The sequence below is a fragment of the Gambusia affinis genome, linkage group LG08, assembly GCF_019740435.1.
Source record: "Gambusia affinis linkage group LG08, SWU_Gaff_1.0, whole genome shotgun sequence".
Classification (NCBI taxonomy): Eukaryota; Metazoa; Chordata; class Actinopteri; order Cyprinodontiformes; family Poeciliidae; genus Gambusia; species Gambusia affinis.
Window position 1 is genome coordinate 1,599,841 of NC_057875.1, and position 26,202 is coordinate 1,626,042.

Consider the following 26,202-nt stretch of genomic DNA (forward strand, 5'->3'; position numbering starts at 1 on the left):
GTGTTTTCTGAGCTTTTCATACTAACTACTCAGTCCAACACACCAAAGAACAGTTGTAAAAGGCATCATGGAGGAGCATTGTTGTGATGACAAGCTGATGGTGGAGTGTTGGAAAAAGTAGCAGCTTGTTAAAGAAACGGAGGACAGATTCAAGGCATCACATTGCAAAGTCAAATTTTTATTTATTTTATGTGCACAATTTTTTCTAATAACTGATGGCAACATATTTACTTTATTGTGCTATGAAATGTCACCTTGTGCCTTTTCTAAAATAATTAGTATCTATTTGCCCGTTGCTGCTGTAGTGTTGAGGTGGCCCAATCAAAGTCCACAGCTAACTCCAGGATTGGGTTGAGAATTGGTGGCAAGACTTTAATATCATGTTCCTGAGCAGGAGATGATGCTCTCCACCCTCAATCAGCCTGAGCTTGAGCCACTTCACAAAGAAAAAGGGGAAAAAACCTCTGCTCTCCTGATTTGCAAAGCTATAAAAGCTTCCAGTTGTGTTGACAGCTAAATGTGGTTGTAGAAAGTATTGAATCAGGAACTGAATACAAATGTATTTCACACTTTTCAGATTTTTATTTGCAAAACCACAGTTCTGTGATGGGTAAAATGTAAAATCCCAATAAAATAAAGCTGCATCATGTAGGAAAAGGGTGCAGCTTCTTCACTTCACTTTGGGCTCTGCTGTCTTTGAAATTGCAGTGATGGCCTGTGCAAATGAGTGTGGGCTCACCAACGAGCAGAAGTGTAGATAACAAGGTGTGCTTGTGTTACCCACCACACCGGTTCAGCTTGTTCTATGTTCACATAAGAAGCCAAATTTGACAGTAAACCTGCTTCGATGTAAATTAGCTGCCATGTTGTTTGGCTTGGATTCAGAACCGCTGCTTATCTGTTGTTTTCACATCTGTGTCGGGAGATTTCATTCTCCATTGTCTTCACTGTTTGTCCACAATTCGGATCCATGCAAAGCTGCTGCAAATGAGGGGATCATTAACTCATTAAAGCCTAATGAGTCGTAATCAGAAGAAAGAGGAAAACCTGATTAACCTGATACCAAACAGTCAGCCTGACTGAAAATTTAGCCTCATTTTCTTTAAATAGCTGCTATTTTAAAGATTAATGGAGATTTCATAACTTCCCTTCTTGACATCAGAAACACCCATTTGTGTCTGGAAAACACTGAATCTCAATAAAACCACATAGATGGTCATGCAGAATAAAGTTTCTTAAGCAAGCATCAGAGTGTAATGAAAAGAACGGTAGAGCAAACAAATAAACACCAGGTGAGGCAAAGAACGTTGGGAAACTTTCATATTAATTCAAGTTCTTACTGATTACATCTGACTTTCAAATTATTTCTATTTGCATTGAAATTAAATTTAAAAAATGAATGTTGGAAAAGAAAGTGTGGAACCACAGAGGCTTCAACCGGATCTTTAATCTCATCAGAAGGATCATGGGAGTTTGATTTTCCAAGCTGCTATCAGGTTTTGTCGACATGGCAAAATTTGCAACATTAGCTGCATTTCCATTACAGATTTGTGCAAAATGTTTCTGACATTCAGAAACACTTCATTGATATTTGAAGTTGAATGAACACATTTTAGTAATTGTGGTATTTCCATTAAAAAACAAATGCAACTAAAATCACACATGAATAAGTTTGTTTACACAATAAGTGGCTGAAAATCAACATCCTCCTACTACTTCCTGTTGACCTCTTTGTCATTTCAGGCAGTAGTAACATCCTGTTGTTGATCATATGACTTCTTTCGACTTGTGATGGGAAATAAGTGTTTACATTGCTGTTTGTGAAATACATTCATTTCAATGCGGCTGAAAAATCTCCTCATTCTAGAGCCAAAACTTTATACATTGAAAAATAAGAGATTTTTCAGAGACTTTTCCACTGTGAGTATTAATGTATATTAAGGTATACATTAATATACAATATACAATAATATATTAATGTATATTAAGGCAGTGTTTCCCAACCCTGGTCCTCAAGGCACACTGCCCTGCAAGTTTTAGGTATTTCCTTGCTTCAGTGCAGCTGATTTCAATTGATGACTGATTAACAGGCGTTTGTTGAACTGCAATCAGTTCAATCAGGCACATTAAAGCAGGGAAACCTCTAAAACATGTAGGACAGTGTGCCTTGAGGACCAGGGTTGGGAAACACTGTATTAAGGTATATTTGGTGCGTAAACTATTGAAATACACAGTTACATTTAGAGGAGATATCAACAAGCTTAGAGTTGAGAGAAACACAAATTGAAAGCTTCTAGCGCAATGTAGCTAGAGTATATAATTTTTTTAAAAGTATGTACTTTAGATATGTACTTTTAATCATTTTTAATGCATTAAAATCTAAGTAATTAATTAATTGAAATTAACGAGTTACAGTCTCAGCCCTAATTGGTCTTATTTGCTGTCTATATTTTGCCTGAATCTAGTACATTACATTATAATTACATTAAACAGAAATCTGTTGCACCTAATTTAATCACATATAATTGAGTCTGTGGCCTTTTATTGTATAAACACACAGCAATTTGGCAGCTTCTTTATTTCCTTCACATGGTAAATAAAATGTCTCCACAACACTTGGCATCCTGTAACACAGATTAAATTCTCTCCTTTCTAAATGCGACGGCTACATGGCTTCTAACACTTAACAGGGTCATCATCTTTGATAGAACATTTCATTGATTTAGAAGAAATCTCTTCAGAGAATCCAAACAGTATTTTTCGAAGAACAAACAAGGTTTGCAGCGGTGGAAATGTTGCCGTGCGGCTCGTTTTGAAGGGGATGTAAAATGGAAGTATCTCTGGAGTTTCAGTGGAAAGTAGTTCTTTCATCTCTTCAGAAACAGAACCGCTCTATGGAAGGGAGGCAAACTGGGTCAACTTGTGACCACTTCGAGTTGCCCTCTCTAAACATTTAGTCCATGCCATCCAGTGCTTTCTGCAGATCAGAGTTAAAGGTCTTTCTACAGCCAGTCAGCAGACGTACAGTAATCTCCTCTCCACATGTACTGTGCATAAAGAAGAAAAAAGAGCCGGCTTGCTTTGCTCTGCTGGACGTGTGTTTGGCATTCTGGAGTAGAGAATTGTCCTCCGCACTGCAGTGGGACAGTGACATCCATTTTTTTGCTAATTATGTTTTCCAAGCACATATTTCATCTGCTGCTCGCTGTTCCCTGTCCGCACTTATCACATCCACATCCTCCATCCCCAAACCCCACTTTAATTCTCAGAGACTGCAACCAGCTTGTCTATTACCTCAATTCACAAATATGGAACAAAAATAAAATAATAGAGGTTTTTATCAACCATATATCCCCTGCAGCATTACTTAAGGCTGATGGGCTTTTGGAAAAGAACCTGAGGAGGTTTAAGCCTTAATGCTGCATCTTTTGTTGGAGTTTGGCATGTAGTTTTGTTATTCCCTCTTCATCTTGTTTCCACTTATTCTTTCAGCATGTCGGAATAGATGAGGGAGAATCTCTGTGTGTTCTGTGGAGGAGGAGCAAGATGCATTATCTTGTGGCTTCACATCAAAGCATTTTATTCGTTTAATTAAGAAATTGTCAGCATGTCAGCTCCTTCAAATTGAAATGAAATCAGTTGCAACTCAAAGATAAGTTTTTTTTCCTAATATCAGGCAACATTTGAAGTTTCAAGCTTCAGACATTTTTTCTGTGAACATGGACTGGTCAGGTTTTGCCTTTGCCACCGCTCTGGGTCCTCCTCCACCTGAACCTCCAGTTGGACTCAGCCAGCGGCTCCTTCAGTATCTCTGGTGGATGTGTCTCCAAAAATACATGCGTGTGGGTTGACAGGTGCACAGCTGCACACCTCCTTGGCATCGGTGCTGTCCTGACAGATGCTGTAGCAGGTCTGGGTGTATTTGCAGGAGATGGATCATTTTTGGCAGAGTGGATGCTGCAGATGCTTCTGATTGGATGCTGGATCAGGATGGAAATTCCTCCATGACGAGGGCAGCGGATCAGCGGTTAGAGGCCAACCTGGAATACTTTGGCTGAGAACAGCAAAATGTATTCATGTTGGACAACAAAGACACAAAGACACACACAAACACGCACACCCCCGCACACACACACACACACACACACACACACACACACACACACTTATACCACAGACGACCAACCTGGATCCAATTCAAACCCCTTGAGATGACTGAAAATCAGGAGTGTTATCTGCTGGCTGTGGTGACAATCTGTTCGCCTTTCTCCCTGGAAACTCTAAAGCTGTTATTGCGCCTTCGAACCATGCCTTGCAGTGTCCTCAAGGACTTCTGGCAAGGAGGAGTTTGTTTTGCAAAGCAAAGGACCAACTCTTTTTCTGCCCTGCTGAACTTGAAGGAAACAGCAAACTACTTCATAAAACTAACTGAAATACTGCCTGACTCCGGTCTTTAAGGCAGAGATAATAAAAATAACAGCTGAATGAACCAATTTTGACTGTTCCATACCTTATTACCTAAACCTGCTTGTGTTTGTTGTAAAAACAAAAACACCTGATATCTAGAGATGAAACGATTCTTCAGATCTATAAAATAAACTCCCAAGACAAAATCCCTGACTCATTTCTGAAATGGCAGCTATACTTAGTTAACTGCCATGTTTTAATGGAGGGCAGTTATTGAAGACACAAGAAATGTAGGAGAAGGAAGTTGAACCCAAATTTTCTACAGATCTGCATGTTCTTTGTGTATGAAGCTGAAGGTGGTTAGAGATCAGTTTAATGATCTGTAAGACTAGAAAAGTGCTGAAGAAGTTCAGTCAGTTCAAAGTTAATGGGACTAATATCTGCTGTGTATATAAAATAGAAATATATTTTTTCTGATGACAGTGGATGAGCGGGTGGATGTGTTTTTGCTTCGTCACTGTTTCTAAACCGTTAAAATATGAGGCAGAGGAGCAAACCTCAAGTTCCTCAGCCGAAGGGAATTAAAATACTGTGACGTTACTGTGGGTACAGTGGGTGGATGTAAGGTTTATAATATTACCGAATGATGGGTGTTTTGCTGTTGGCTGTAAATATGTGAGAATAAATACAAAGCATCTGCAGTGCCAACTGAAACTGCGTAGGCATTTGGCATTTGACACTGAAAACCTGGCAGTGGGATGGTGGGAGAAGACAGAAGGTTTTTGATCATCATCTGTTGCCACAAGCAGCTGTCAGGGATAAATTGTTAGTTTCTTGTCATCAGCAGCCTGAAGGCTGGCGGCTCTCCCTGCTGGGTTCCCAGGTTTTCAATTAGAAAATGTGTGCATACTTTTATACAAGGACCCCTTCAATGGCACGCAGTTGTAATATTGCATAATTAATGACTCATGGGCATATGAGTAAAGAATGTGTTTCTCTGGCATGTGAACCTTCCTAATAAAATAAACGGCTTTGGTGAATTTAGACATCATCTTGTTTAAGGGCACAATTTCTTGTTGAAATTAATTCTTGCCTTTTCACTTGTATAATTAAAATATTGCAGTGCATTATTTTGCATTTGCTTTGCATTTTCCATTCTTCCTCAGAGTCCATCTGTTTATTTACCTCCCACACATAAACAGCCATCAAAATGGAAATGGAGATTGAAAACAAGGAGAAATAACTGTCAGGAAACAATTTGTTGATACCGTGAGGTAATATTGTTGGAAGCATAATTAACTGTTTTAAAAGTTTTAATTACTTGACCCCGGCCTGGAGAAGTGAGGATGCATCTTCTGTAATATTGAAGAATCGTAGCTAAACTGCAGACAAGTTGGAGATCATTTGAGCTTAAATCAGCTTCCTGGAAGACAAGATGTTAGATTTAAAATGATATGTGTGAGAAAATAACGACTGCAACACTATATACACTATATACATATAATTATTCCCCTGTAATTTCCCTGCTGGGAGGAATAAAGTACTTCTATTCTATTCTATGCAGTATATATATATATATATATATATATATATATATATATATATATATATATATATATATATATATATATATATATCTCCATCCATCCATCCATCCATTTTCTGAACACCCTTCTTCCCTAATGGGGTCAGGAGGGTTGCTGGTTCATCTCCAGCTGCGTCCCGGGCGAGAGGCGGGGTTCACCCTGGACAGGTCTCCAGTCTGTCGCATGGAAACACAAAGACATACAAGACAAACAACCAGACACACACACACTCACACCTAAGGAGAATTTAGAGAAACCAGTTAACCTGACAGTCATGTTTTTGGACTGTGGGAGGAAGCCGGAGAACCCGGAGAGAACCCACCATGCACAGGGAGAACATGCAAACTCCATGCAGAAAGACCCCGGGCCGGGAATCGAACCCAGGACCTTCTTGCTGCAAGGCAACAGCTCTACCAACTGCACCACTGTGCAGCCCTCTATATATATATAAAATGTAGTTACCTTAGTTGGAGTTTTGCGTATTTATTGAGCAATTTCTGTTTCCATGTAGTTCTCCATCTTAAAGATAGTTTTTGTATTTTTTACATTTTAAAACATGTTATCAGTGAGGCTCTTTGAAAGCATTTATCGCTCTTAAATTTGTTTTCCAGTACTAATTTATTTGTCAGTTTAACATCTGCGGAAGTTTTTGTTATTGACTGCTAACATTGTTTTCAGTAAGACATTTATATTCGTGCTCTTAATTTGAAGTTTGTTTACGGCAGTTCTGTTTTTTCCCACTTTTTTAAAGAAACTTTGAGCAAGTGGCAAGTACACAACAAATGTGAAAATGAGGAATACAAAACAAACTTCAACACTTTCATGAACAAACAACTAGAGGTGTTGAACAAATTTATGCAAAAGTTGACATATATTAATTGTTTTGGGGACTTTTTTTGTTGAAACTTCTTGTGTTCTACACAGATTATGCTTTGCAGAAAATGCTATTTGTGAACCCAGAACGCCTTCCTGTAGAACTACAGTACACAGTTTAAAAGTCACTGTTGTTCTGCGTGTTTTCTGAACGAAGCCCTTCAATGAGGCAAAATCACCAACAGAGTTGGACAAACTCAACAACTATAAAACTGAAACCAAGAGTGAAATGAAAGGTCTGTTTTAAAGAATCACTTCCTGAAAAACAACCTTTTTATTACCGGCGGTAATAAATTTGGGCCTATCGAGGGTCTTGTGTCACATGTTGTCATTGCAGCATGGGAGGTGTGAACATAGTTGAAATTAGCACTTTAGCATTAGCTCCCAAAAAGCACTATGTTGGTATTATTACTTTGCGTTAGCAGAACTAATGTTATATTTAGTGCTTTAGGATTAGCACAGCTAGCTTTACAGTAAACGGTGCCCTCCACTGCATGTCATAAATAGAGGTGTTAAATAGTTGTGATCAGTTGTCCATCTGGGCAGATTGCTTTTCAGTTAAGGAATTAATCATACATTTTTATATTTTTATATTAAACATACACATATGAATGGGTTCATCAATAAAGTGTCTTCTATGCTCACACACTCCCTATATGCAGAGAAAAACAAACCTCTCACCACCAATTTAATGTTCATTTTGGAGTGACTGGAGATTGATGCGAGGCCAGTTTATGATCCAGTTTACGGCGGTTGCTTTGATGGTGAAGTGGCGTGGCCGTTGTGGTGATTTGCTCTCCCATGATGTCTAACGTTTAACAGCACGGCTCTCGCAGATGAGTGATGGTGTGTGAGCTGACAGTGAGCTTCATTGGGTGGAGCAGAGTGGGCATAACTCTTCCTCATCAACACACAGCTGACCTCGGGGTCATTTTCTATCACGTGTGTTTATGGGAAACCTGCAGGGTCGCATGCAGAGACATTTGTTTTTGGTTCTGATCCGAGTCACGTTCTGATACTTTATTGAAATCAATGGAATGTGTATGCTGTAATGTTTTGATCTAATTTATGAGATCTGCGTTGTGATTATGTCCAGTTAACTATCTCTGGGACATTTAGGATCCTGTTCCCCTATTGCCATGGCGATTAACCATTCATTAAAGCAGAGATTCATCTAAAAGCTGGAGGACACTGGAACTCAAACGCCAAGTTTTCACTTAAAGCAAGGATTTAATTTGTTGATTACTTTACTGTAATTCTGTCGACAGCTATATTTGCTTAAAATATTCTCGGAATTCTCTCCTGCTCTTTAAAATGTTACTTTTGCGCAAACCTCCAGGCATGCATCTCTGCAGTCAGCAGTGGCACGCGGCTGGCTCCCTGCCACTGGCTGGTCGCCCCCCCACAGCCTCCCAGTTTAACTTCGACTCCCATAACGCTGCTATAAGAGCTCAAGCAAGACCCCTACGGTCTTGAATTACACAGCAATTCACTCCAATAACTACCTACAGCTCCTTCATGCAGATTCTGCTTTGAAGTTTTACAGTTTGCTGCACCAAAGTTGGAACAAAAAGCTGCATGTTTTCTCATTTAAATTTCAATATCAGAGTCAAAAGTGAACAGGAAAATAATCTCATTACATTTTTCCAGTTGTGTGTTTGCTAAAGCATCCCTGCTGCTTGAATAGTGAAGTGAGAAAGTATTAGGCCATCATTTTTTCTTTTGGCTGCTCTTAAAATGTTTAAAATCATTTACCAAATTTTGATAGACAAAAATAGCCGCAGTTTTCTTTGGCTGATATGTGAAAAAGAATCTGTCCAAACAATTGATTCCCTCAGCCTGATAAATGGTTGGTTGTTTTTTTGGGGGGAGTCACAACTCTCCCATAGATCCGATTTCCATCCAGTCTCAGTCTATTGTTGAATTATGACCTCTGACCCTCACTGAGGCAGTGAAGCCTGCAGAGATTTTGATAATCGCTTCTGATTTTTTGCTGAAATCGGACTTTTTTTGTGTGGTTGTTTATGCCACTAGTTTAATACGAACCGTTTACGACCCCAAAACGACCCGCATGAGCCGAGGAAGAACACAGTGGTCCCCAGCAGTGCTCTGCTTACGACAGTAAAGATGGCCGCCGCTATGCTCTCTTTATGACAGTAAAGATGGCCGCCATCTCTGGATGGATTGTAAGGTTGCTGAGAGCGACAGCGTGGTCAGCAGACGAAGGAAGCTGATAAAATGCTGACAACCTTCAGCCTTCAGTGGAGCTGCAGCTTCTGACCCGGTTCTGTTTGGATCTGGAGGAGAGGTGCGGTTGGGTTGTGATGCGTTCACTGACTCAGACTGCTTTCATCATTTCTTTATCATTTTCAGAAATTGTTCATGTCCAGATTTATTGTCTGGCTTCTTCTGCTGCTGAATTACGACCGATGTTTAGGTCAATGATGTAAAAGTGGGATAAAATGTGACATGACCGTTCAGACTGCAGACATTTGGAGGGCTATTGGTTATGATTTAGTTTCACTATGGAAGTAGAACAGATCTGATCTGAATCAGACCGTGTGAACGGAGCCTTGGCTGTTCTGGATGAATCAACGATAATCCTTTGGTTGGTCGGCCGCTCTGGAATGTTCCCCACTGCTATATGGACAATCATACAATTCATGTATTTTAGCCTACTTGTGTGGCTAGTCAAACTGAGCTAGGCTGTTATGAAAATGTGATTAAGCAGTTAATTCTTTATTAATCAAGGCAGGCAATATTTTTATTTAATTTAGCTATCTAAACCACTCATGCTAATTTTCCTTAATTAGTAAATTATCACTTGAAAACTGCTTTTTGTTTTAAACAACATTATGCCTGATTTTAAAATGAGCTTGATTATGTAAAACATGGAAGCGTGACACAAAACAAAAACAGAAGAAATCTGCAGGGAGCCAAAACTTATTCACAGCTCTGATGGTTAAATTAAAAAGAAATGTAGATTTTGGCTGCTTTTCTGCATGGATTTCATAATTCCTCTCATGCCTTTTCTGATAGTGTTCAATGCAGTGAAAAAATACAGCTGCAGCAGACTGTGGGTCTGTGGTGAATGTATGCAGATAGAAGAGTGAGGAAGAGTTTGAGCTCAACCATCAAGCTGTTGAGAGTTTTGAATCTCAGCTTTTCTCTCTTTCAACAGAATAAAGTCTGTGGCTAGACTGTAATTATGATGGAGAGGATATAGCCTGAGAAAAAATGTGATGAAAAGACTGAGAAGTATTTGAAATCTGAACTGACATGCTGCTTGCTGCAGAGATTTTATGAATGAAAAGAGAAAGAGATGGGGAAGGAATACAGAGAACAGTTTTTACAGACTGCGGCCGTTTAGATTCCCCTGCAGGCCGTGGCGGCTCGTCAGCGTCAGCAGCTCTGCAGCCCACAGATAGGCCGCGCTGAGAGGTGAAAGTTTCCTCCCAATCTCCAGGCCTGGAGGAAGAGCGATCAATATCTTGTCAGTTCTATAAACGAAGGAGTGATGCCTCCATTTCCCCCGGACGTGCTTCGTTCCACGTCCTGTCATTTCAATTTCACTGTCCCCCTACCCAGACTGCGCGTGGAACAGAGATTAAGCATGCTTATGTCTCCATTTATCAATTTGTGCAAAAGAAGATTGAGTATGGAATGGATGGCAACGCTTCCTGCAGCATGTTCTTCACTTAACGTACATGGAGTTAAACGAAGGGTGGAAATATTTATCCACAGACTGCAAGAACTCTCAAGAAGACTCTTAAATTGCAGCATTGATATAAATTTCTTTGACTTATAAAATCCCATCAAAAAGATTGGATAGCTGCAAATCTGTTTTCTTGATTTAAAAGGTTTGATGATTTTTTCCCTGCGCCACACCGTGCTCCATGCGTCTGTAGCAGTGCATCATATGTTCTGGCGCTCGTGTGAAGGGAAGCCAGCCGTTCCCAGCTGACTCGCCGATGAGTGCCAAGCATGGCTGACACCTCCTCCCTCCGCCACAGCTGTGGAGGCTCTGAGCGCCACAGCTGCAGGGCTGCACTCCCTCCCAATAGAAAGATGATCGGCCATTACAGCATACAGCACCGGAGCAGCTTTTCTCTACCTTCATATTAAAACAAGGTTATTTATTTTTCTGGAGTCCTAATTGCAAAGCCACATATATAATATAATATATTATTATATATTATTATATAATCCTCTGAGTGTAAATGTTTGTTTTTGTGTATTATTTTGTCTCTGCTCAGACAATGATGAGACTATAGCAGGAATGCCAAGGTCAGGTTTGAGGAATTATGTTTAAGCTTGATGTGAACTTTCTCAACGCTGTGAGAAATTCTCTGCCTGCGTTTCCCAGAATGCCACGCATGCAGCTGAAGATAACTGGCCATCTTCATGGCTGCTGCTGAGGCAAACATCAAGCTCACAGATCATAGAGACGACCACAGATGGTAAATATAGCTCACAGGGCAGAGGGATTACGTCTCAGGCCACACTGCACTATTTGTAGCTTTAGGACGGGAACAAACCCTCTGTGTGATCAGAGACTACATCTTTCTTTTTTCTGATTCACTCACACATTCATTCGTTAAATAAATGATGACAGCCATCTTGCTTTCGCTGTGTCCACGGTGCAGAGCTGTCGATCCAGTTGGCTGTTCATGGTTCCCCGGGGAGAGAAGGAAGCAAGCGTATAATGATGAGGAGTAATGATGTAATCTAATTATGTTTGTCTTGTTACACAGAACGTCCATGGCGCCCTGATTAATTCAATTTGCAAATGGGAGGAACAAACTGTCTTGTTTTTGCTGCTTGTCTTTGGTTTGTTCTGCTTTCCGTCCACTCTGAGGTTGGCAGGTTTTCTCCTCTGCTGGTCAGAAATAATTTCTCTGCTCTTCATAATCTTGGTTTTCTATCATCATCTGGCCTCATTGTTTTTATTTAATAACTGAATCTTTCTGGGTCGGCTGGGAAAAAGAGCAACAGATTGGAAGTTTGGATAATTTCTTTTTAAATAAAAAATTTAAACTTCTGAAGATTAACTTGTATATATTTTTTACATCCAGGTTTGTCTAAATAAATAACAGAGATTTTAATATATCTTACTCATTCAATTCCAGAAAAAAAAACTGATCAACAGGTGTGAAAAAATTCAGACATCCAACGATGGCTGATATTATATATTTTTTGTATTAATTTATTGATACAAGGAAATGCAGTGCATATAAATAATAAAAATAAAAGAATAATATTAATTTTAAAAATACACTTGAGGAGGAATAATCAGACACAAACATGTATAAAGCCACTTAAACTTACAGAATCACACACAGACATGAGGTGGATGAGAAAAACGTTAGAATTGAAAGATGTTTTGTCCTGTTTGAACCTCAGACATTCAGTTTGGAGCTCCTGACTGACGTGAGAGGAAAAATCACGGTGAGATGATTCTGAGGCCGTCAGAGGAGATTCTGGCAGCTTCTGAAGGTTTGCAAAGGATTTCAGATCTGTGTGGCTGAAAGCTGCAAACGTGCAGCAAACGGCGAAACGTGCTGCAAACATATGAGGGTTGCAAACACAAAAAATCCAATGCAGTCATCAGCCTTCCAGAGGACTGCAAATGAAATTTAAATCTGCCATATTTGTTTTAATGTATTCATCTTAATTAATATGCATTGTCCTTTATGAAAGAAATTAAAATTCAGAAAAACGATGCAAACAAAGAAGACTGCAGACTGAAGATTGTGAGCCAGAATCAAGATAATTATGAGATCCTGATGTGTGGAATTAATCTCCTTTTTGAATTAAATCCCCAAAATGAAATGTATTTTATTTTACTGCGATGCTTTGAAAAGTACTAATTCACAAATTTGGTTATTTGAGTTACGACTGATACAGTATAAATCTAACTCGACTGACTCACCGTGTTTTTCTAAAGGAAAATGCCTTTCAGCTCAAAATGTCCTCAGGGATTTGTATTAATATGCTAATATATCAAAATCATAGAAAATGTCAGAAAACATATCAAAAGCACATTACTACAAGGTATTAATAAAGTATCCGTGTCGTTGCGTGAGCTTACGCAACAGCGCTTACAGATGGGCTGGAACTTTTCCCATCAGTCCTCAAACTGAAATGGAAATGAAAATAGCAGCCGTGCCCTCATAAGTCAAAGCATGGAGAGAAAAGTGACCCCTCTTGTGCGAGATTGAGGCACTAAATCAGCCTGCAGAAATCTCCAACCCGGCTCATCTGAAGGCGCTCATAGAGAACCATCATTCATGCTGGGCAGCAGGCGCTTTGATATGCTGTGTCTTCCTGTTGGCTCTGCAGCTGGGAGCGCATGTGTTCTTTATTTTCTTGAGAATGTTTGATCTCTGACAAAAAAAAAAAAATCCATGTTTGTACTGTTTACATCGGTGTGAAAAGGATAAGTGTGTCTGCTTTCAAGGCTGGCCCTCTCACCCTGAGACGTCGGCCATGTTTGAGTTGTTACACCGTGTCCTGCTGCACACCTCAAGGTCAACTCTAAAGGCTTCACCTTTTACCAGTTGACAGATTATTCTGGAAATGTACACAGTTGAGTAACCTGGAAGAAAACACTCTCGCTCAAAATCTGAAGACAACTCGAGGCGGGTCCGATTCTTCCTGACGGTGTTCAGGTTGTTACAGATCACCTTAAAAAGAACCGATAATGTCCGGATACTTCATCAGGAACAACCTGCTCACACCACCTCAGGATGATCTTACTGCTCTGTTGGTGTCTGACACATTCAAAAACAAAAGGAGAAAAAGAAAATCATCTTTTGTTTGTTGACAAACCTTCGTGTTTAATGACATAAGAACAAGCACCGCTCCCTTTAAGTTTAAAAACCTCCAGGCTTCAGCTGAAAGTTCCCTGAGTTAACACCCTTCAGACTCAATGCTGTTTGTAAAACTGTACAGCTGTGGACACAACTGTTGGTTCCCCTCTGGTAATGAATGAAAGGCCCATAATAGTAATAATATTAAATGTAACAATCAAATATTGTTTTTGAATTGTGGTTCAGCCGAATCATTTTGAAAACTAAACAGTCCCAGAAAAAAAGATGTTTTTTGGTTCATCAACAGGGGCTACTAACAATTTTGTCATCATATATAATTCCTAAAAATAGGTAAAAAGAAAAGCACAATTGAAACCTCTCTAAGATTTATTCCATACTTGCATCAAGAAATGTGTAAGTGTTGTTAAAAGTAAAATGTTTAATTGAGATGTGTTTGTTTTAACAGTTTGGAGCAGCTGAAGTCTGAGGTGCCGGCAGCCTCTCCTCCTGCCTCCTCCGTCTCCAGGGAAAGGTAAGATTTCTTCTTCCACATTTCACCTCCAGATGTTGTGATGATCTGCTAACATGGCGGTAAAATGGAACTGAGAGTCTTTAATTGCCCAAGAGGATTTGGTAGCACTCCTCCCCTAATATCTGCGGCGCATTGTTCTGTTTATTTAACAAGGTGCTTCAGAAGGGAAAATGCTTTAGTTCCACTATGCCTTTAATTAAATCCCCACTTGGAACAAGTCTGAGAGCAGAGATGATTAAGATACAGATGCAACAAGGTGGAAAACCTTGATTGACTGTGAGAATGAGTCACTGTGTAACAGTAAAGGTGCCACACTGACAGCCACCTGAGTCCCTGATGAACTGTGTGGTAGTCAGGCTTTAAATAGGAGCACAGCTTCAAGGAGCTAACTGGAATTAGCTGAACCACAGATGATATGTCGCTTCAGATGGAGACATTTATGATGAAACGGTTGTAAATGAAGGAATGGTGGCTGAAAAGGAGAAATCCTGCAAAGTGTAAAAGTTCAGGAGTCCCATTGTGAATGTCCAGGTTCCTCAGCAGGGTTCTGGTCATGGTTGTCTCAGACGGAGGGATGAAGATGTTTTCAGATGTCTTCCTCCCCAGATCCATGCGTTTATGTGACCTCGGGATCCGCTGCAGAGTTATGTTGTGAGTTATGTTAATGAGCATTCATAAGATGGACAAACAGCTCATTTCTTGTCAAACAAACTTTCATCTTCCTGCCTGTTTCTGGAAAACATCCTGAAGAATCTGTACATCATTCACAGGACTTAGTGTTTCCGTGAGCAACAGAAAGTTTGTTGTCTATTTAAATAAATGTGTCTATAATTAATCCATATTTGCCAAAATACATTTCAGAATGTTTGAAGGAGAATCTTTAATTTGACGCATAGTATTGGTAGCTTTATACCAATAGGAAAGCCTTTTTGTTATGATTTATAAAAGGTGTTGTCACACTGTGTGAGAGAGAAATGAGTCTGGGTCAACCTGCTCTGCAGGTAAACTGGCTTTTCACAAAGAAAACCTGAACAGAGTTGAACATTTCAACAGTTTTATCTTCTTGAGAAAAGAAAAAAAGATGCTTAGCCTGTGGTATAAATAGATCCCATCATGCTGTGGGATTTTTAAAAAATCAAATTACAAAAATGTCTTTTTTTTCCCCCAACATTATCTTTTTTGGTTTTTCAACAATGTTTCCAATAATATACAGGACATAAGTGTGTTCTCACTTCAAAGGAAAAGTCCAACATTTATTTTTAGGATAAAGCAGCAGCTTAGCTGTAATACATTTTACATTATACAGTTTTCTTCTATGTCTTCAATAGTATTTTATTTTGAAAAAAATTTTTTGTTTTGACCAGCCAATAACCAGGCAGGAAACACTGAATGTAAAACCACCATATTTCAGTCTTTCACCAGTTTTTCTGCCTTTCTTGTCATTCGGCGATTTAGTTGTTGATTCCTGTTTGATTTAATTCTAACTTTAACCTATGCTTTTAGACATTGGTCTTTTTCTGTTTTAAATAGAAGGAATTCTCTTTTGCTGTACTAACAGAGATAAGCCAGGTCATGCATAACCTCCTTGTCGGTCTGCAGGGAAAACATCGTGCTTGTTCTTTTTTCTTTGACATCTTTAGTGTAGTTTTAGCTTTTCCTCTTTTTCCCCGTTTCTGGTGTCAGAGATGTTTTGTCCTTGTCCACACCTCTCTAATCAGGCGGGAGCAGGGCAGGATCAATATGGTTTCCATGTTGCAGAAGAAAATGTGGGAACAAAGGAGACTGAAAGGCTCGACGACGTTCAGCATGATTAAATGTCCAATTAAGCAGAAACAATAACAGAGGCATTTTAAAATGTTTCTATTCACTGGGGTATACATTACTTGACATACATCCTGTAATTATTAAATATAGTGTGCATTTGATTAAATGGTTTACTTTGGACTGAATGGATAATTCATCCATGTTGGGAAACACCAGGATGTCTCACCCTGGTGGGTTTGATATGGAAACCAATTTCAACCGTTCAAGAAATAATAAAGGCCCATCAAGAAGTTAGGATTTTGAGTCGTAAAGTTATACTTCTGAGTTTTAAATTCAGAATTATCAGGATAAAAGTAATAAATTTGAGTTTAAATCTCTATTACAAATCTTAAAATGAGTTTTGTTCTGGTAATTGTGACTTTAGAATGTAAAATTCTGACGGTTTTCATTTTTCTTTTTCTAATGGGTTTTTGTAGTTTCAGGCTCAGGTTAAGAACAAATCGTAATGCTTTCATCCTTTCCATGTTTCTTAAGCTTGCTGGGAAAAACTCGCTAATGCTTTTCTATTTGTGGGGCATTTACATATTTATTTTCCCAGCTAACCACTGGCCCCTTCGCCGGAGGGCACTGGAGCCTTGCATGGATCTCTTTAATTGCCCATTGATTCATTCTGTGATGGCACTGAGAGCCAGTAAATTACAACCTGCTTGAGAGAGAAGGAAGCAGCTGACAAGTTGAGTGCAGAGGTGTCAGAGTAATTCTGACTGTCAAATCTGCCATTGCATTATTTATACATCTCATTTTTATTTATGTGGCGAGGAGCAGTGACGCAACGCGCTCTGGAGAGTCGGCAACGCAGACCGTACTTGGACACGGTTTATTTGCATAGGTCAATTCACATCGGTTGTGTCTGGAAAACAGCGTATATGTAAGAGCGATGCTATTGAGCTGCTTCGCACTGCGACTCCGTTTGACATGAAATTGGTTTCCCTGCAACATATTTTACTGTCAAAATAAATAATGTGACATTATTCAGTAAATTTATGTATTACTGTGTGCATCCAGTCTTTTGTGTTGAGTTTTACAAATGGTTTTATGCTGCAAGGCAATGTGATGAATTTGTCTTCTAAATGAATATTAATGCAAATGAGTATGAATACAAATAGGTTTTACTTTGTTATTTGAAAGTATTTCTGAACAATTGCCTTGCTTCGCAGTCTTTTTAATAAAGCACATTTAAATGACAGAAAAGTTTATCTTCTGCCTGGACTGCAAATGTTATTGAATTATATCACTGAATGGATTCAGCCATTCATCATGTCATTACATTTAGCTGTTTCAGTCCTGTCAGAGGCTACATGTGTGTAAAATCCAGCATCCTGTCATCCAGACTGCTTTGGAAAACATTTGTGAAAAAACGGGAGGAGTTCAGAGTCTTCCAGCCTGGTGATGGAAACCACCTGTCAGGATATTTTACTGCTATTTACTGCTGTTAAGGGAAGCACATCTCAACAGAAAACTCAAACCTGCGACCGTCCATGTCTGTGAAGCTAATATTTCTACAGATCGTCCAGGAGTTTACGGACCGTTTTGAATTTTGTCTGGCTTTGGTCCAGACCAAAGGACTTTCCTGGTGTCACCCTACAATGTGCAGCAGCAACTTGTTATTTTGACCAGGTAAGAAGGAAATGAGTGTCTCTGTTTTTCTGTTGCTACAATCTGATCAAAACGTAATGAGTGAAATTATATCAGTTTGGACAAAGATTTTGTCTTAACTTTGACCTAAACCATCTCATACTTTCTGATTCCTCTGTCAGCCGTTGCCAGTCGTTAGCCACTTCTAACTTCTGCTAGCCATTAGCCACTCCTAGCCGTTAGCCGTTGTTAGCCGTTGCCAGTCGTTAGCCACTTCTAGCCGCTGCTAGCCATTAGCCGCTGCTAGCCACTGTTAGTGTTGCAAACATCCACTAGGTTGTGTTCTGAAAAGTCCCAACCGGCCCTAAAAGACTTTGCTGGCGGCTTTGCACGTGAATCTCCGCGGGTGTTAGGGTGTGTGTGTGTGTGTGTGAATGTTGACAGGCTGCCAGTGTGGGTATTGATCTGCAGCCATTGCAGCTGGAGCCCAAAGGGCAGACTATATCATCTGTCAGACGGTGAGAAGGGCATTACAGCTGTACTGATCTTAGATCACAAATCCCACTCGGAGATGGTGAGCGAGACGAGGAGAAACTCAAACTACATGGAAGACTGATTATGAGAGAAGAAGAAGAAAAGAAGCTGAAACAGTGAAATATGAGAACGACGATCTGGCGTGTGTGTCAGCACATTTGTAGGCTTTTTTTCTGCCTTGTGATTGTTAAACCTGAGTTTATTCCAGCACAGTCTTTGTTGATGAAGACAAACGGATTCTCTGACCCTTTCCCCTCCCTGATCACCGATGTTTACTCCGCCAGCGCTTCTCTCCTCGCCTCAGAGGCGGCCCAACCCCTCTGCCTGTACAGCAACCAAACACATCAGAGAAATCCCAAACAAACAAAAAGTCATATACTCTATAAAGATTTGCACACAGCAGATAACAAATCAATTAAGTGTGAAACATATCACAGCTCCTCTCTTATTGCTGGAAAATTATTTCAAAGGTTACAGTATCTCTTTCTAAGATAAGAGCAAGATTTTAGACTTTTTGCTCTCCTCCTTGTTGTTCTATTGATCTTTGTCGAAATTGTCTTTATTTTGCTGCGTTATGAAATCAATCCATCGCAATCATGGCTCAAATTTGTTCGACTTGAGATTATCTGCAAGGCTCCAAGCTCTGAGTGTTTTTCCGTTGTTTGGTAAAAACAGACCCAGCTGATGATATTGATGAAATTCAAGGTCGGCACAAGTGCTGTGCTTCTTCACAGTGATTATTCCATTACCTTAAATCTTCTAAATCTGTTCCCACCTCACATTCAACACGCTGACGGTTGTCTCTGCAGCTTCGCTGTAGACGTCATGTGACATCTATTTAAGAGCCCATAAAGCAGTGGTGTTATATTGGATTTACAGAGGCTCATGTGTTTCTGTTTGTTAGCTCTTTTCCTCCCTTGCTAATGAACAAATGACTTGTTTACTCAGTAACAGTGAGTTGACTCAAGTGGAAGCAAAATGAAATATGTTATTTGCCAGCAAACGTCACTGTGAGTTTATAACTCTGTCTTGAGCTGCTAATTAGGCTGGTCACATGTGGGATGTTTGGTCTTTAACTAGGAACAACTCCAACATAACATTTGTTATAAGTTTAGTTAAAAAATTAAAGAACGACAACAAGATGTGAAATCCAACCAGCACCTGAGTTTGTTTTGCTCATTCTTTTCTTTTTTATTGTCTGACATTTGTCACAAGCTAAAATATTTGTTACTTTTGCAGAATTGTGTATTAGTGTACATAAAAAATAAAAAAATGAATCCACAGAGTAAATCTCTGCCAGAAAGTCTGAGAAATTTTGAGATCAATTTCAGCTATTCCCAAAGAAATATGGATATTCTGGGATGTAGAAAAGTTGTAGATTTGCAATAAATTTATTAAAAGTTCAATAAATAATGTCAGAAAATATTATAAATATTATTAATCATGGAAAATGTTCATTTTTTGTGCAAAAATGTTACAACTTCTCAACACCAGAGTATGTAAAAGGTTTAAAAATTTGTGAAGTTTATCACCAAATGTATTCAGATTTTTTTATTTCTTTTATGTGCAGTGGCTCTAATGCTCTGGTGCCTTTAAGGACAGTCCTAGAATTTGACCATTTCCAATCTAAAGTCCAGTGTTGAGAACTGTGAGGACATTTTCTATATACTGTCAGAAGTTAATAGTGAAAATTATAAACATCACAAAATCATCAGGGGAAAATGGGAAGATGAAATATGGATGGATGATTGGATGATGGATGGATGGATGGATGGACGGATGATTGGATGGATGGATGGACGGATGATTGGATGGATGGATGGATGGATGATTGGATGGATGGATGGATGAATGGATGTTGGATGGATGGATGATGGATGGATGGATGATTGGATGGATGGACAGATGATTGGATGGATGATTGGATGGATGATGGATGGATGGATGATTGGATGGATGGATGATGGATGGATCAGAATCAATAGTGAGTCTCATGAAAAGCCATTTATTTGACTCACTGGTTCTCATATCTGCTTGGGAGAAATAAAGTTTGAACTTTTAAAACAAGAAACTAATTAAGTTCTAATTAACTTGTTTAATCAAAGAAGCAAGTTGAACATAATCTTGTTGATTTATATCTGTGTTTTACAGCATTAGAATAGGACTTTAAATCTAGATTAACAAGCTTCAACACATAAAAATAAGTTACATTGAGATCTTTTAACATAACACAGTTATATTAGTTATAGATGATATTATAATACAGATTTTTTTTATTTTAGAGTGTTTCTCTAAAATAAAATCATTTCATAGTTCTTGACGTTGGCTGACTTGCTTTAAGCTTCTTCGCAATGAAATTTGAATAAGTCTCTCACTGCTTAGTTAAATTGAATAATTGGTGCCAAACAAATGATGGAGTTTAGAAAAATTGTTTTGTTTCTGAAAAAACCCAAAGGGTTTGTGAGAGCAAGTGTTTTCCATTTTATATGTAAATAATTGATCTTGTAAAAGATGAGATGGTGTTCTTTTGCTCATTTAAATTCTACTGTATAAATATGCTCTTAATAACACTCCATTTCACCACTGAATGTGCGTGGACTTCTTGCATGTAATCATATGTAAAGCTGCCTTTTTATAGGCTTTTCACCTTCAGTTCACATTTCATCATTGAGTGTCATGGTTCTGTTCTTGCAGCACATATTCTAATTAACTGACATGAAAAAAGGTTGTTTGTTTCAGCAGGTGACTCTGCAAAGAAGAGACTGATAACAAAAGGTTACCTTCATGTTTCAGTAAATAAATAACTTTTACGCTCAAGATGAAAACAAAATGAACTCTTGGAAAAAGGAGTCAAATAAAAATAAGACGTTCTCGAGCGTTCTAAGACACTGAAGACAAAAATGAGCAGCTACCCACCTCAGGATGTTTAGACCTTTATTTAACCAGGTAATGAGCCATTAAGAGTGAAAGACGGCAGCGCTCATCATGATGCACAAGACTGAAAATAAAGTGCAGGAGTTGTTACAGTAACAACAATGTTAGATTTTAAACATAAGCAATAATTGAATAACATTTAAATATGTACACACTAAACTGGTGGAAATGTTTTACTTTCATGTAAAGAAATGATCTTAAATGACAAATTTGAGGACAAGGCAATAATTAAATGTCAAATTTCTATCCATGTTTCAGGTCATTACTTGACTATTAGCAGGTGTTTCTACTTGCTAGTCTTTCTACCTGTTGTCCTATTTTTCTAAAAGGTGTAAGCTCTGTTCAGACCAACACTTTTTCCAGTCTGTATAATAATATACAGACTGGATATTTCCACCACAGTGTTTCCAGTGGTGGAAACACTGCTGCTAATCTGCTGATAGTGGAGCTAATTTTTGTTTAGCGGTTTAGCTAGCACTGAAAATGTTTAACATTCATTAGCTTCTGCTACATACAGTGTTGATGTAGCATTTAGCTGTAACATTAGTGGAATGATGGTTGTTATTATTAGGGGTTTAGGGTTAGCACAGCTGACTAGTCCGCCGTGCCCATCGCTGGTCAGGACGGCTTTCTACATCCTGATGACAGTAACGGTGTTGTTGTAACTCCTCTGATCAAAAGTGTCTCAGTCTGTTGGAGCTCAGTTTGTTTGCTGCACCTTTACACAGAAGACACAGTTTTTTTTTGTTTGTTTTTTTTTACAACCAGCGCTGCTGTGATCAGAGTTTGTCCTGCGTCTTTTTGAGCAGCCAGTCCTGTTTGTAGAGAAGAAACTAAAGTTTTCAGACAGAGCTGGAGGTCGCCATGGTGAGGTGATTGGGAAGCTGTGTGTGTGTGTGTGTGGGTGTGTGTGTGTGTGTGTGTGTGTGCATCCGTGCTTGCGTTTATATGTGTGTGTGATGCAGAGCTGTGTTTAATGGATTGTCTAGAAGGGTGAGTGAGGATTAATAGGAGATTTCAACCCAATGAACCAGGATTTTTTTTATCTTCTTTCTGTGAAGGTTTAGTCTGTCAAGTCCTAATGGCCCGTATGTGTGTGTGGGTGTGTGAATGTGTGTGTGCTTGCTGGTATATATGATTATTCATCTTTTTAAACATGATGTTGACTTTTCTCCATAGGTTGTAGCTGTGGGCCAGTCTGCATCAAAAGCTTCTCTCCGTCGTGTTTTTAGCCATTGTTTCCTCTCCTTTCACTGACAGCTCTCCATCTAATCCTTCTACAATACACAACATATTTGTATGATATCCTAATGCTGGCACAAGATTAGCTGCATCTCCATTGTGTATCTAAATGTAATATTCAGTTTAGCCAGCATAATCTCATTGGTCCTTTTCATGAAGCGCTTTCCTGGAGAAAACATTGTCGGCATTCTGATTTGATATGCTGAAATTCTTTTTAAATTACAGATTTTGTGTGTGATATCTGAGCCTGCTTTAATCTCCTTTTTGTTTGGAGCTGTTTTCTCTCTCGGTGTGTGTGTGTGTGTGTGTGTGTGTGTGTGTGCGTGTGTGTGTGTGTGTGGTGGGGGGAGGCTGGTAGATTTTAAGCCATCTATCTGCTCTGAATCTCTCAGGTCTACATAATGCCTGTGTAGACAGACAGATGGGCATTTATAGAGAGCCTGTTGTATATTGTCACCACTAATGCTGAGATCAACAGAGATCAGAGACAACCTTTTACCACTGGACCAAAAAAATCTGTCTGAGGAGGAGGCTGACCTGGTTGCTGGAAGCTGTTTTTACTTACATCCGTTTGGCAGAAAAATAACCCTGTAAGGCTGAGAATGATAGAAGATCATTGATGTGTTTCTAAAGTACGTTTTCAGATCTATTATTTCAAATTGTTCTGTCCGTTCAGCTTCTTGGCTGTATGTTTCAGGTTGCTGTTTAACGTGAATTACTGCCTGACGTTTTCTTCCACATCTTCTCTCAACAACATGAGATCGTTTTCTGAGCGCCGGCTTCAAATAAACAAGCTCACATGTAAAGGGGAAGAAAAAGGAAACATGGTTTTTAATAATTATTTACACTTAAATTCTGAAAATCATGATGTGTAAAACGGGGCTGTAGAGGGAAGGACCAACTGCTGACCCATCCAGACATGGACGTCCATCTAAACCGGCAAAAAAGTCAAAAGAAATCTTTTTTTAATCTTCCAAACATTTCATCCATTCAGTAAAACAGGAGGGTGGAAGTATGATGCTGTGGGCGATGCTTTTCTCAGGTGGTCAGAGTTGATGGGAAGAACCAGCGTTTAGTTCTTTACTTTCCCACATGAGGAAAATTGGTGCACAGCTGCAGATAAAGACAGTCAAGACAAATACCAACCTTAATAACAGAATAAAACCATTAAACGTCATAACATGATCCACGATTGGTCAAAGAGGATAAAAAGCTTTAATTGTGCTTATAAGTCAATATAATATTTGAACCGACTAAACTTAAATATGCAACGTGTTTCTTAACCTTAAGGGAAGGAGAACTGGTTCCTCAAAAAGAGACGGTCTCGGCTCTTAGGATGGTTTGGCCTTTTTCTCCACCTGTCAGACAGGAGGCGCTGTTGAGTGCCAGTTATTTTTTCTGGCCTGTTTGACTGAACAGTCAAGTTGCTGTGAAGAGACTCAATAAAAGAACCATAAAATAAAATCATCAGTTTTATTGATGCTAAAAAAATGAAACCTTCTTGTTTGTCTCCACTGTGTGTTTCCTCAGATCGTTATTGGAAGTAACTCGTTCTCAATCGCTTACCTGGTGAAATAAAGGTTGACTGAATGAGAATCTAGTCTTTGCAGATCTTTCTTGTGAGCTGCTGCAGTGTGTTGGTTGAGATTTCAGGGTGGAAGTTCAGCTTCCAGCAGGACAACCATCCTGAACACAAAGCCAGAGATACAATGGATGGCTTTGATCAAAGCACATGCAGGTTATAGAATGGTCTAGTCAAAGTCAGATGTGCTGTTGTGCTGGTGCTCAAAAGATGCTGTAAATGAGTGAACTTGACCAAGAATGTAGAAACATTTCAGTCTGTGTGAGCCTGAAGACAAGAACACACCACAGTTTTTCTCTGCAAATGTATTCTTTGCATCCGTCCATCAAATAAAGCCAATTAAAATACAATCTTTGTAACAGAGCAAAAGGTGACAAAGTTCAGAGCATGAATCCTTTTGCTGGACACGGAACCTAAAAGTTCATTCAATCTTTCCAGAAAACATTTCTTTGGATTTCTGCCATGGTGTTTGGATCCTGTTGAGTTGAAAAGGATTCTGCTTCATTGTGTAAGTGGAGTGCAGCATTGTGTGAAATCTGTTGGCGAGTCCATCTAAAATCCTGCTGCTGCTGTTGTCCATTATGTATGAGGCTGACCTTTGGGATGACCCGTGGATCTTGTACTGTTGTTCAAAGAGAAAACTGCATCTTGATTCCTCTGTTACACATTATGCTGCATCAGAATGATCCTATCAAAAAATCTTTACAGGATTTGGACAGTTTCTGTTAGACAAACTCCTATAGAGGTACCTGTGTGAGACACTTTGGACTCTGCTGACGGATTTGAGCCCACGCAGCCAGTCTCCCTCCTAAGCCTCTCTTACAGGTGTTTGTCAGGCCCTTTCAACACCAGGCTTTTACACTCTGCCTTGTTGTAGGGAGATTATGCTTGGAGCAAAGGGGCAGTGAGCGTCTGCAGTTGCTGCACATTCCTTACTACAGTAACACCACATGCTTATAGTTGTATTATTCTGCTGTTGGTTCCAATCATTTTTGGTGTCTACGTTTCAGGAGAGAAACCAAAGTGGTTGGATTAGAAGTTCTGGGCTTTGCGTCTCTGATCAGGCTCTGTTTGGAGACCGTAGAGTTTCCTGAACCTTTAAGAAGATTATATTAAGTGATGGCATTAATCTGGATGCACAATTATCATCTCCTTACAAAATACCTTTAACTGCATAAGCAGGCCATAAGGGATGGTGACTGAGAGCTGAATGGTGAACCAAAATTAAATCTGTCACCAGTTTAGCTTCCTATGATAACTTGGAGATGGAGTTGCATCATTGTTCAACTTTACCTAACCCGAACCCAAATCATTTTTTATTCGCTTATAAACTGTCTAAATATGATATTTAAGGTTCTAGCTTTAGGGTTTTGGGAGAATTTTTTTGTATATTTGTTTAGTTCTGTGATATTTTGCCTAAAACCGTCTTAGTGCTGCCCTCTGTAGGTCGAACAGTGTTAAATTAGTTAAATTTTCCTATTGGATCCAACAGTACAGCACTCAGACATACGCCCCCTGGTGGCGAGTCAGCAGTTGGACTGGAGAGCGTGGATGTGGCGAGCGTTGATCAGCAGCACTCAGCTTTGTAAATATGTGATTTATTTGCAATGTAGACATGGACAGATCTTTTTGGCCTCCTGGAATATCATTAAATGTCATAATAAGGACAAATATCCGTCTTTCTCCTCTCAAACACATTCACACAACGTTTAGACGCTGGGTCTGCAGCCATTGTCCTGCTGCGTTTTGATGCATTCCTCCTCTACACCGGATCAAATGAACGGTTCATTGTCAGGCAGAAGTTGATTACTTTGTGAGGAGGTAATTTAGCTGTTTATTTGTTTCAACAGAGATGAATCTGAAGGTTTGTGAGTCTGTGTCTCTCTGTGACTCCTGGGAAAGTTGTGTTTTCCTTTATGATGATTTTTTTTTACTTGCGGGACAAATTAGTTTTTCCTGTTTTCCTTTCCTACACCTGCCTTACTTTATGGTAATCCTGCAGAATGCACATGCATATCAATAACTTACAATATAATGAGAGGTTTCAGCGGCTGACATTCAGAATGATATTCATATTGTATAGAATCAATACGTGTCGAGTGGAAGCCACAACCATTTCTGGATCTGTTGTCACAATCCTGCAGTGTTTGGGTTTTCATCATTTCTTTGTGTTTGTCTTGTATATCTTGAATATCCCTTTTCAGTTCCCAGTCTTCCTTAAGGTGTTGAGTTTGTTCATTTGTGTTTAGTTTCTTAGTTTTTTCTTGTTTGTATATTTGAACCTATTGTCTCAGTTTATTG

The 26,202-nt window shown here is 39.2% G+C and overlaps 1 protein-coding gene across 2 annotated transcripts in view; it reads left to right on the forward strand.

Annotated features, from left to right (window-relative positions):
- Positions 1–26,202, forward strand: part of tspan9a (tetraspanin 9a) — a 212,455-nt gene that overhangs the window by 37,617 nt on the left and 148,636 nt on the right. Inside the window, exon 3 of one of the 2 annotated variants that reach the window (XM_044124472.1) lies at positions 14,145–14,210. The gene's annotated coding sequence lies outside the window, so the exon portion shown is untranslated. Of the gene's footprint in view, positions 1–14,144; positions 14,211–17,362; positions 17,652–26,202 lie in introns of those variants that run through there. The other variant, XM_044124473.1, reaches the window with a different exon arrangement.